The sequence below is a fragment of the Passer montanus genome, unplaced genomic scaffold (assembly GCF_014805655.1).
Source record: "Passer montanus isolate IOZ18808 unplaced genomic scaffold, ASM1480565v1 scaffold6, whole genome shotgun sequence".
NCBI classification, from domain to species: Eukaryota; Metazoa; Chordata; class Aves; order Passeriformes; family Passeridae; genus Passer; species Passer montanus.
In genome coordinates this window covers 13,628,462-13,640,870 of record NW_024371037.1, presented here as the reverse complement: position 1 = coordinate 13,640,870, position 12,409 = coordinate 13,628,462, and the positions used below count along the sequence as shown (strand labels likewise).

Sequence of the window (12,409 nt, the reverse complement as noted above, 5' to 3'; positions counted from 1 at the left end):
CCAGCAGTTTAACAGATACCAAAAGTGCCCGTAACGTCAAAAGGAAAGGGATTTGTTCGTGTGCCTGGCTACTTCAGCGTCCCTTTAATGCCGGCCCCCTCGCTTTGCCGTCTCCTTAGCGCTGAGCCCGGGGCTGCTCTGCTCTGGGGCGCGCCCAGCCCCGCGGGCGGCTGCGGGCCCTCACCGCCTTCCCTGCGGCAGTGCCCGGCTGAGCCACGGCCAGCACCGCGGGCCGCAGACCCAGCCGGAACGGGCTCCGTCTGCACATCCCTCTGCACAGAGCAGCGGCAGGAGTTGTCATTAACTTTCCCGTCCCGCTCCCTGGATGAAAGCTGGCGGCTTCAGAGCTCCGTCTGAGCGAGGGAAAGGGAGCGCAGGAGCCGCCCGTGCCCGCCCGCTCGCCGCGCTCGCCGAACGGGCTCAGCCGCGCTCCCCTCACGCTCCCCGGGCGCGGAGCGGCCGAGCCCCATTAGGGCGGGGAGCGCGCCGGGGCTCGGGCAGTCGCGGCGGGGCGGCCGAGGAGGCTCCGGGCGGTCCCTCCGCGGCGCTGCCGGAGATGCGCGTCTCCCGCCGGCGCTGACTCCGTGGGACAGAGCCGGGTATCCGCCTCCCCCGTCGTCTGTGTGACGGACCACACTGCCTCCCGGGAATACGTCGCCGTGGTCCGGCCGCACTGCAGAGAGGGTAAGTGGAGGCTCCACGGGATGGCGAGTGACGGACAGCCTGCGGCGGAGCGCCCGGCGGGTTTGGCGGAGCGCCCTCCGCAGCTGGCACCGTGCCGCCGGCGGCGGAGCGCTTCCCGCGGTGCGGCGGGGGTCCTGCGCCCTGCCCGGGGCTGGCATCGCCCGGGCGCGCCGGTGAGGAGCCGCCCGAGCCCGGAGCCGGCGCTCGGCAGCGCCGCTGGCGCCGCGCCGTCCTGCGCGGAGTTGTCGGACGGGACTGCGGGCTCGGGAGAGCGGGGGAAGCGCGGGGGAGTGCGGGGTGTCCCGCCGAGCTCCGCAGCCGCTGTCGGGGGAAGGTGTCGGGGAAGGGGTCGCGGCGCCGCCGCCGTGCCGGCTCGGTGCCCCGGCGGAGAGAGCGGCGCGCCGCGGTCGCCGGCCTGGGTGAGGGTCCAGATGTGGGAGCTCAGCTGTTGCCTGTCAGTGCGTGGCAACTGGCCCCTTCCAGGCAGCCTCCGCCCTCTCCCTTATCCTGAGCGAAGCGTCCGCCTCTGGGCGCTCTCCTGCCCCGAGCGGGGACCCTGGCGAGCTGGAAACCTCGGTCTGCCATCCCGGCGGCGTCTTCAGCGCTGTCCGCTCTGACTGGGGGGTGGTCCCCACACCCACCCCTGCAGCCGCGGACCTCGCTCAAGTATGTGTTTGTGCTTTCCGTTCTTGACGAAGAGAGCTCTGGAAGGGCGATGGATCGTCCGCGAGCCCCTTCTCCCAGAATATAGGTGCCCACCGCGGGATTTCAAACTCCAGCAGCCACCATTTATCAGTCGGCTGGGCTGGGCTCGGTCCAGACGCCTTCGCTGTGGTCCGAGCCCGCGGCGGCTGGGTCTGGCCTTTGACAGGAATGTCTCGCTGACCCCCAGCGGGGGTGGCCCGGGAAGGGCACATGAAGCACCCCAGTACCGCTGTTTCTGAATGCTGTCAGCTGCAGGGCGAGGAAACGCAGCGGGGGGTATTTTACAGGCTCGCTGAGAAATGTTTATACAGCGAAATGTAATGGTTAACAATGCATATTCCCAACACGCTAAAACCTATAAAAAGGCATAAATAAATTACTAGCGTTATTGTTGCGAAATTCCCTGTGATCATTGTTTAGCTGGTAACTGAGATCTTTAAACTACATGTTTTGCACGGCAAACTCTAGAGTAAGTACTGAGATTTTTCTAGTAGGATGGGGTTTTTTCCCCTTCAGCTGTAGTTCTTACTATTCCTAGGGAGAATTAAGGTAATTTGTATTATTTCTTTGCAAGACAGGTATATCCCAGTGGTTAGGTTTTCATCCCAAGACGTGAGTAGATCAGAATGAGCTTGGACTGGGAGGGGAAAGGAAAGGAGATGGAGCGAGCCGTTACTCTGGTGCAGTGACAGATCCTTTCATTTCTGCCTGCAGAGCCCCGGATGAGCAGGGCTGGTGCAGTTCTGCCAACAGCACAGTTAATTGTGTCCTGTAAATCAAGGTCCATGGAGCTGCTCTCTTTCTGTACAACAAAAGGTCTTGTAATGAGTAAGCCCAGATCAGTCATATAAAAATTTTAACATCAACTGGGCAAGGTGTGTGTGTAAGGACCTTACAGGGTTAATAGCTAAACTATTAAGATTGGAGTCAGATGTGGGTAAAAGCAACAGGAGAGTCTGGTTTTTCCTAATATCCTGTAGTATGATAACTCTGAAAAAGGTAATTGTTTAAAAAAAATCTGTTTCAATTTAAGATTTATTAAGCAAGGAGAAACTTACATAAACATAAGAATCCCTTTCTTGTTTGGAAAGGCAAGAAATGGCTAGAAATGTCATCTGAACTTAAAGACTACAAACTATGTGTGGATTTTCGTGTATATGTGCAAGAATGTTATTAATCTCATTTTCAGCTGGCTTATTCTATGTTTTGGAGGGTCTGGAGTGTTTAACTCAGACCTTTGGCAAAATGGCTTCTGTGCTTTTAGGTTTTGCTTTTTTTCCATAGCAAATGAGTTATTTCTAGCATTTAATAAGACTTTAAAATACAGGAGCAAGAGAAAGCAAGTGCCTTCCAAAGAAGGAGAAATGGAGGGGGTGGGAGGGGGGAGTCAAGTTTTACTTACATATGTTATGAGTTGGGAATGTAAATTTGTGTTTAAGGAGAAGATCTGAAGAATGACTTGGCACACTAATGACCTGGCTTTTTGGAACTTCAAGAGTTTGGTCTGTCTCCCCCTATGGTTATAATAAGAGATTAAATGCGTTTGGCATATTTAATTAATTAGCATATGAAAATAGGATGTCTTTTACTTTGTCATTGTTTTCCTGTGAAACTTTTCTATGCTAATGATTGTCTGCATTTTACAGAGTAATTTGCTTTGCTTCATATTATGCTTTTGCAGATTGGTTTGACCCTTTCTAATGCTGAAAGCCTTTGTATCGTAGCCTAAAAGTCCTTCCCTTTTGTCATATGAATCTTGCGTAATAAATACGTTGTCAATTACTGCTGTACACAGCTTCTGACAGGGCAGACTGAAAGTTGCTCTTAAATTGAAAGCTTCTGTTTGCTTGGGTGCAATGTCTTATGCATTCCAGAACTAATTGGACGTGCAGTGATGAATTTCATTTAAAAGAAACAAACAAGCTGGGTTGTGTTTCTGTTTTCTGTGACTACGTTACTTTAAAGTAAAGCGATCCCTGCTGCTGGGGTATAAAAGCATGTTCTGAAACATTACTTTTTATTCTTTAAATGTTGAGAAAGGTCACTTGTATTTCTGGGAGAACTGTTGCACGATACAATATTGCATTAAGAATGCTGGATTGAGACGGTTCCCTAGTCCCCAAGTGGTTTATATCAATATTCAGTTTACCCCCTGTATTAAGGCTTAAACTTCAGTTTGGCCAGCACTGGTTTTTGCTTATGCTGTTTAAACAGAAGTAAACTTGAGGTTAGCTCTAGCCATTAGTATATGCTTGGTGTAAGCCATACAAGCTTAGGTCCTGCTCCTGGAAATGTTTACAGAAATGAGTAGCTTTTACTTGTGTGCTTAAATTGTTTGGATTAGGAGTTGTATAATGGGAAGAACCAGCTTGGAAGGACACAGCACAGCTATTGCTCATCTTTTCCTCCTCCCACCTTATGGCTGAAGAATGATGGCAAGAAACATGTTTTTCAAGTAATTGCACACTGAAGTCATGGCATTTCTGGCAGAAATTCCCAGATAGACTATCAGATCAGTTTGCCAAAATGACATGCTTTTTTTCAGAAACAGCGCTTTGGCTGCTGGTTCATTGACAAAGGATATTTCCAGCTACTGAAGAAAATTTCACAGGTGGTCTGCTACAACTCTTCCTCTTTGTATTTTACTTATTTATAATATTCACAAAATACATTTTATATTTATAGAAGAACTAAAAGAGCATTTGGCTTCTCAGCAACAAACTGATAATATTCCTAAAGCATATTCTTGTGCAAGGAGGTTTTTTTAAATGTACAAAATGAGTGAAGTACTCATATACAAGAGGTAAGAGCCAACACAAACATTTTTAGTATTTTTAAAAGGTCTGTAAATGACAGCTTTTTGCTAGTTTACCTTTTCTTGGAACCCTGCCTGGAAGGCTTCTTAAAAGTTCTTAAATATAGCCATAAGGTTGGTGAGTTGCTTTTCAAGATCATTCTGAACCTATCAAGCCCAATGTTTTGCTAGCTAGTAAACCTGGGGTAGACAGTCTCTCAGGCAGACCTTTCCTTTCCAGTGGATTACACATCAACAAATGCCAGAACTGTGTTATTTCAGTTGTTCTGTACCAAAGTCGTGTACTCCTATCTAAGGTCTGTGTTTGAAGCATTGATTTATAGCACCTGATAGCTCTTGCTGTTCTGTCTTGTGTACTTCTCTCCTTCATTTTCTCTCTTGCCCTCTGTCCCCTCCTTAAGATGTAAGAGTATTATGGAGTAGTAGGTTTGTATCTGTAACAGATATAATAAGTTTTGTTCAGTTTCCCCCCTTTTATCTAAGGACAGATTCTGCAGTTTGCAATTACCATCCTTGACTTTAGTAAGAATTTTTTTTAAATGTTTCCAGTTACACTCAATATTAGCTTTGTGGAGTGGTTGCATGCCAAAAAAGCATTTTCAGCTGCAATCCAAATACTGAAATATAATTGCTTGCCTTTAATAATAATAAACAAAATAATTTTGTTTCCTGTGATGTTTTTATAACCACCTTTTTGAGCTTGTTGCCTTCTAATCTTGCATCAAATAACCCCAGACTTAATATTGCACGATTCCAGAACTAGCTTCTCTGTCGGCAGCATGCCAGATCCTGTCTAATGTCTGTGTTAATGTGGTGTATATGAAAACAGACTTCTCTGTGGATTGGAACACTGATTTGTATAATTGCAGTGGCATGATTAAAAATCTGCATGTCAGTATCATGATGCTTATAATAAAACCTACAGATTTTTTTCTTAAGCAGGGTGATGTTAGTCCCTTAAATTTTCTTTGAGAGTCTTCCTTGTCCAAACATCTTCATTTCTGAATATGTTTCAGTGTTTAAGAAAGAAAATAAGAACGTGTATGCAGTTACAAATATAATAGTGTAGGTCTTGGATTGTGCTGCATGGTAGGACTGCACCCTCTTGTTCTGTAGGGAAGCTGCATCTTCTCTCACTAGTCTTAAAAAGACTGATACAAAAGATTTGTCTCCGAATCTTTAAATGTACCTAGACAAGTGTCTCAAAATTCCTCAAAGCACATATTCCTCCTGTATTCCTGTGATCCCTGCTGGAGCCATGTAAGCCACCTCTGAGACAGGCGCTGTAATTGTTCGGCTTTGCCCGTTTTGCTGTCCCTGGTCTCGTCATCAGCCAAGTGCACTCCTGTGACAGTGGTGGTGCTGGCTCAGCAGGAGGCTCTGCCGGGACACCCAGGTGCTCTTGCTCAACCCGTTGAGCGCTTGGGCTTGGCGGACACTGCCCTCACCCATGGCCCATTTCGGTAGCAGCAGAGACACACAATAACCACGGCAGAAATTGAAAGCCACCTTGTGCTTTCAGGTGTGGATCAACTTGTCTAACAGCAGTAAAACCTGACTTGTTTTCAAGTGTGTTAAAAATTAGTGCATGATTAGTGAAGATAGTTTTTAAGGATCTCTTTTTGTAATCAAGCGTTAATCACCCAGAAGTTCAGAACTGTTTATGTAAAGAAATTGCATGTGTTTGTGTGCATACTTTAGGATTAATATATTTTTACTTTATTTTGGACTCTTTGCAGGAATTGGTATTTTCATATAAAAATTAAAGCTTCACATGCAGAGATGACTATTAAAAGTATGAATATTTATATACTTTAAAATGAATTTTATGGAGGCGCTAAAGAAATGTCTGAACCTTGAATATTTGCATCTCTATATACAAACTGCTAAATAAATTATGCTAGGTCTAGGACCTCACTGGTGAATTGCAGATGTCTTTTGTAAAAGTATACATATGGCTTTCCAAGAGCTTTGAACTGTTTCCTCATGCTTTGCTCATCAGAAAGATGGTATGGATAACTTCATTGTGAGAGGGCATTTTTCCAGTCTTGTTTGCAACGCATAGTGGATCTGTGTGGTAAATATTGAGTTTTCATTCATCCTTGGGCTGAAATGAGCTCATTCTGTGCATATGGAATATGAGAAGAACATATACAAAGGATATGTTTATATTTAATAAAATTAATAGTATAAAGCAAGTGTAGAGACACTTACAAGCCTAAACAGCTTGGCAGGCCAATAGCCAGCGAATGTCTTAGAGTACTGCCAAACATGTAGAAAGCAGACCAGGCTCTCATCTGTCATGAGGTACCAAAAAACTTCCAGCCTCATGAGGATGTTGTTTACCCAGGGTGCAGCCTTGTTCTGTTCTCTTAGCAGCTCAGTGTAGGTTTGGATTTCAGCAGGTATCTGGGAGGTACCACACTATTCAGGAGAAATGTGACTCCCTAAAAAAACCAAAGCAGCTGTGTTACAGCAGCTCTTCACAGAGAAATCCCAGAGTGTGGGTCCTCTTATACAGGGTATTGGCCACTCTTTGGGAGGCCCTGGGGGGGAAAGCAGTGTACCAGAGTAAGTCTGGAGAGAATGTCTGTCGGGTAAGAGGGATGCCTCTATTGCTGTTGTGCTCAACCATGAGCTGCCAAAAAGCTGTAGAAGTGCTCTCAGCAAAGGATGCTGCAGAGTAGATTACTGAGCTTGATGGTTTCTTTAGCTGTTTGTGAACCCAGTAAATGTCAGGCTTTACACCCAACCTTTCACACAGCTCATCTGCTTGGACAGTATTTTCTGGGGGTTTCAGATGGTGTGAAGCTGAAGTTCAGTGGTCTAGGCTAACAACCCATTTGGTTCTCAATATATGATTTCCCAGTTACATAAAACTTGATTTCCTGCAGGAACAGCTTACATGTTTTTAGAGTAGCTGTTAATATACTGAAATTGAACGATGCATTTATTTGATTGAACTGAAGTGACCATAGTGACAAACAGGCACCTGTTTCATTGCTGCAGATTTATTGTTTCTCAGATTTCCTCGCAAAATGTCCCCCAACATTCAGAGCTCTATTGTCTAGTTCTCAATCTGCGACCTTTTAGACTGTAATTTTGGAAGATTGCTTTTTTAATATCTGTCTCGTATTGTGCTGTGGCTGTTCATAAACATTTCTTACCGATCAGTGGATGTCTTATTAGCCTGGAGCTGATGCTGTCAAGAGGTACTGACAATATGATGGCTCTTTCACAAAGATATACTTGGTGGATTTATTCTAGGAAGTGGGGTGATACCAGGATCATGTTCATTTAAGGCTTGGTTTTGTTTTGTTTTGTTTTTTTAAACTTTGATGCATAAGCCAGTGTTCAACATCTAAATGCTAGGACAAAACAAAGTTGGGTATTCAAGGACATGTATTTGTTCGCTTCTGAGGGCCTCTGGAAGGAGGCTTATGCTTTGAAAGAACATGACTCATGAAGATCAGCAGGTACACCTTCAATTATGCAATATTTTTTCTGCAGGTAGAAGTCATCCTCCTTTGTGCAATTCTCTGCATTTACCTTCATCCTGCTTTGTTGTGTACTAAAACAGCTGATATCTAATGCAATTTTGAGTAGATAATCTAGACTTGTTTTTAAAAGGAAACTGTTGGCACGTTTACTGCTGGAGTGCTGGGGGATGACTTAAAATCTGCTCTGAGGTGTAACAGGGGTTGTGCACATGGGTGAAAGTTGGGAAAAAGCATTTCCAAACAGTTACAGTAATATTCTCTCGGTGTTGGACTCTGAATAAATATGAATTACTTCAATCTTGCATTTCTATGGTATATAAAACAACTAATTAAGTCTATATTCCCTCTGTAAAATACTCAAACTGTTTCCCTTGCACTGTCACATAGTTGTGCAGGCATACCTCAAGTGGAGATACAGAGATAGTTTGAAAATACTTAGGGGTTTTCTTTCTTCTTTGTTTTAAGTGAGCTTCCCCAAATCAGCCCAATCAGTACAGAACAGTACAAGGATTATGTTTGTGCACAGTGGGTTGGTGAAAGAGGAGCTTCCTAACCACATGCTGCTACCAAGGGGAAAAAAAAAAGAAAAGCCTAAAAAAATCTACTATGAAGCTGTAGCTTCTGTTCTGCTATACCTCCAAACCATGAAGGGATTTTGTCACCTACGTCATGCCCAGGACTTTGACTTGAGTTCCAGTCTGAAGTGTTACGCTTTCTAACCACTGTAATATTTGTTGTGCAGATGATCCTGAAGAGTTTTGGAAGATCATCTGCTTGGGCTTGAGTATAAATGATCATTGGGCACTGTTTCTGGTGATGGAAATAGGTCAGATCTCCACTTTCTTGGAATGGGAAGTCCATGTCTTCCACAGACAAAATGGTGTGCTCCTCATTTTATAGAGTAACTGTAGGAAAATACAAATCAATGATATCTGAAAAAAAAATGCAACAGTTCTCTCTAAACATTTTTTTTAGAAGCCTGTTTACTGACTCACCTTCTGGCTTACTAATATCAGTCCCAAGTCTTGGAAAAACAAAAAAAAAAAGAAAAAAAAAATATAAACAACAAAACCCCTAGGTAAGCTGCAAGTTCTCTTCTTCCCATCCCCCAGCTAGAGCCTCTTTGCCTGCCTTTGCTTGTGTACTCTATCGGTTTCACAGTTCATATACTTATGTTTTTTTAAAATCTCCCCCTGCACTCTGGTGGGAAACATGTCTGCTGTTTCCTTTCAAGCACACAAGGCTTGATTCTCCTCTCACAATGGCATAAATTGTGAAGAACTCCACTTGAAATCAGTGGATGTAAAGACATGTAAAATGGGGTGAGAGAAGAGCCCAGCCTCTGGTTTCTATTTTTAAGTGAGTCTGGTTAACCTAAAATTGTTCAATGTGCCACTGTGACTTTAGTTTGTAGATATCAGTTACTATGCTTGTTACTTTTTATACATAATGTTTCATTTTCATATATAATACATCACAGCTAGTACCCCTAATCAGGATGCACATGTCTTTAATTTAATACCTTGGTCTATTTTGGTACATAATAAGTAAGATGTATGGTAAAGTACTTACCTTACTAGAGTCAGATCTGCAAAAAGTCTGAGGTATAGCTGTATTCCTGTGCAGGCCCCAAAGGAAAGAAGGCTGGATTGGCTCTATCTCTACAACTTAAACTTTGTGGTTTTCTCTTGCTTCAGTAGTTCTAATCTGTGAATCTTGTTCCTCATTATCCAGGTTCAAAATACTAATTCTGTATAAACAATACTTTCTCAGTTACTGTTGTTTTTTCTGTGCTTGTGATGTGTTCAGCTCCATTCTTATTTTGTACATGCTTAAGAACTTATTATAACTTTAAATTTTCTGTGAACAGTGAAGTACTTTGCAAGACACCTGGAATATCCACACACTATTTTTTCTATTGCCCAAGTTTTGGTGGTTGTTCACATTTGTTTATTTTTTGGCAATGGATTATGGTCCTTAATTACCATCAGTAGTCAAATAACTGAATGAGATTATACAGCAGTGCTGTAAAAACTGTTCATGGTAGCTGTGATCTGTACATGTGTGGATATCTTTGAGAACAGTCACCTCATTCATTAACCAGTGCAACAGACTCCAACTTTTAGTTTTTGAAATTAATGCAACCTTCTCTACCTAACTGAAACATTGCTTTGACTGCCTCTTTCTATAGTTTAAAAAATGCTCATGAAATAGTTGGCTCTTGTAATGTATTCAGACTTGGAGTAAATTTATTGGCGTATTTGAATTTATTTTTTTTTCTGCTTGAATAGCAAATCATGGGTGTCCACAAAAGAGTCTTTTAAATCTGGAGTACACTTAGTATATCCCTTAAATTTTATCTCCAGTTTTATTATGATGAGGGTAAAACCCCTGTGGTGTTTACCTGTTTAGTCATTGAGCTTTCCCCTTTCATTTTAGTACACCAGCCCCCAAAAAGTCAAGAGGTTGCCTAGCTAGTTATGTGGTGGCCTTGTGTATCAAGGACAGCAGATGTCACAGAAATTTGCTGTGCTGTAGTGGTTGGAGTGATGCAGATCTCAACATTCAGTGTGGCTTTGCAGGCACAGAAGTGATGTGGAACTGGCTTCTGATGCCTTGACTACAGTTATTAATTCCAGTAGTGAATTATTCCTTGTCTCTGATAGATTTTACATGAATTACCACGGGGAAAATGGTTTATCATAGTGAGTTCATTGTCAATTGTGGAGGCTGCAACGCATGTCTGCTCATGTGTTCTGTTCATGTCTGGAACAGAAACTACTTTTGGTAGTATTTTGAAAGCATAAGGTTTGGTGTACAAAAGTAATTTCTGGTACAAGGGAAACAAAAGATGATGTGGTTAAAATGTGAGACTCTGTAGGAAAATTAGTTTTTAATACAGATTGGTATATACAGCAAGCTTGCAGAAAGACTGAAATCTTATGATGCACCTTATCAGGTTTATGGATGAAGTGGCTTCTATTGGAAAAGATATGGGAATAGAAGAGCACGCTTCTGGCTCTGTCATTAGTTGTGGTGGTTAACAACAAATCAAAGATAATAGCATGTAATCAAGTTGATGACTTAAAGGCTCTGAAGATACTTAGAACTTTCTGCCTGTTGTGAAACTGGTGATGTTTCTCCATTTCTCAGGAAATGGAGGTAGTTTTGAGGATCCAGAACTTGAATATGTTTCTAGGTATTTTTGGAGAGTTGTCACCACAAAAAACCAGAGCTGCTGGTGCAATGCATCTGCAAGACAGAAATCTGGTCTGGAAGCAGCAATAAGCCTAGGGTAAATATTAGAAATCAGTCCTTCTTGTAAATAATTCCAGAGCCATTTGCTTGCAGTCTTGATTTGTAAGTAAGTACGCTAAAAGCTATGACTACTGTGTAGTTCACAACCTATTCCAGCCATCTTTGAAAGCTATCTTTTTTCACAGAGAAGCACTCTGACAGAAGGCCTCAGGTGGGTGCTTGGCCCATGTCTTTTGTGGCAGAAAACAAAAATGTATGGGATCAGAAGTCTGAGTAGATTAATCCTTCTATTCGGTGACGGGTCCATGCCATTATATACACAATAATAAAGTGTTTAATTCTCTTTAAGAATATTCATGTGTTAAGGAAAAAAGTGTGTGTGGTGGGGAAGTAAAGCAATACTTTAAATAATGCCAGCAGGCTCTGAGTTTTTATCTGTGTCCTGTTTAAGGAAAGTAAAAATGACTGAAAATTGGTATGCTGTGGAAGGCTGCATAGAAAAATATATATTTCTTGACATCGTTCCCAAAGTACTGTTTAAAGACAGTTTTGTAACACTGGTGTCTTAGCAGCATTCTGGTAGCCTCAGTTTTCTTTCCCGTGGAACAGTTCCAGCTCTCACTTTCAAATTAGCCTGTTGTGTGATACCTTATGAAACAAAGTAAATATCAGGAGGATACGCTGCAACACTTATGTCTAAATTTGACCCCAGTATGCACACAGCTTGGTACAGCTATGAATTTTGTCCTTAAGAAACATTTTGGAAAACATCTGATCATGTGTGTACATGCTGCACTGTACCACTATGGAGGTACACCAGGCACACCTATATAAGATCCACATCTCCAAAGCTGAAATGTTTGTGTAGCTGTTAGGTGAACGCTGAAAGGGGCTTTATCAGCATGGAGGGCAGAGATAACAGCCTGAGGTGTACATGGTTATCAAGTCAGTGCTGTGACAGCTTTCTGCAGTAAAAAATGCTTGAGAAAAGTCACTGTGAAAATGTGTGATGAAACTTACCGGGAATTAACGTACAGTCCTGGGCATTTTCACTTAAACGCTAAAATATGGGGCTTAGGTTCTACCTACACTTCTGGCTCTGCAAAAAACCACACTGCTGTGACAGTGCCTGCCTTGCCCCTCTTGCAGCTGGTAATTCCAGGGAAAAGTAGGGTGTTGCAGCTGGGAGGGTCAGGCAAACACCAAGTACGGGCTCAAAGATGGCAGCAGATGTTCTAGTTAACTGGTGGGCTGTGGAAGGCTCAGCTGTTGGGTTTAGGGCTCTGGCTGCTATTAATGCCCAGTGTGGGCCTCACAGTTCTGGTGGAAAAAAGGCTACGTGCCTTTTTTCTCCTTGCCAGGGGGAGGTGCAGTGGAGTTGCAGCCATGGAGTTGGTGTGACATGTGATGGTGGCCTAATGTAGAGCTGAACAAAAAGTTGCTGAAT

The 12,409-nt window shown here is 43.3% G+C and overlaps 1 protein-coding gene across 1 annotated transcript in view; it reads left to right on the top strand.

The window, feature by feature from the left end:
- Positions 1–465: 465 nt before the first annotated feature.
- Positions 466–12,409, top strand: part of PRICKLE1 (prickle planar cell polarity protein 1) — a 65,847-nt gene continuing 53,903 nt past the window's right edge. The window contains exon 1 of the mRNA XM_039726907.1: positions 466–684. The gene's annotated coding sequence lies outside the window, so the exon portion shown is untranslated. The remainder of the gene's footprint in view (positions 685–12,409) is intronic.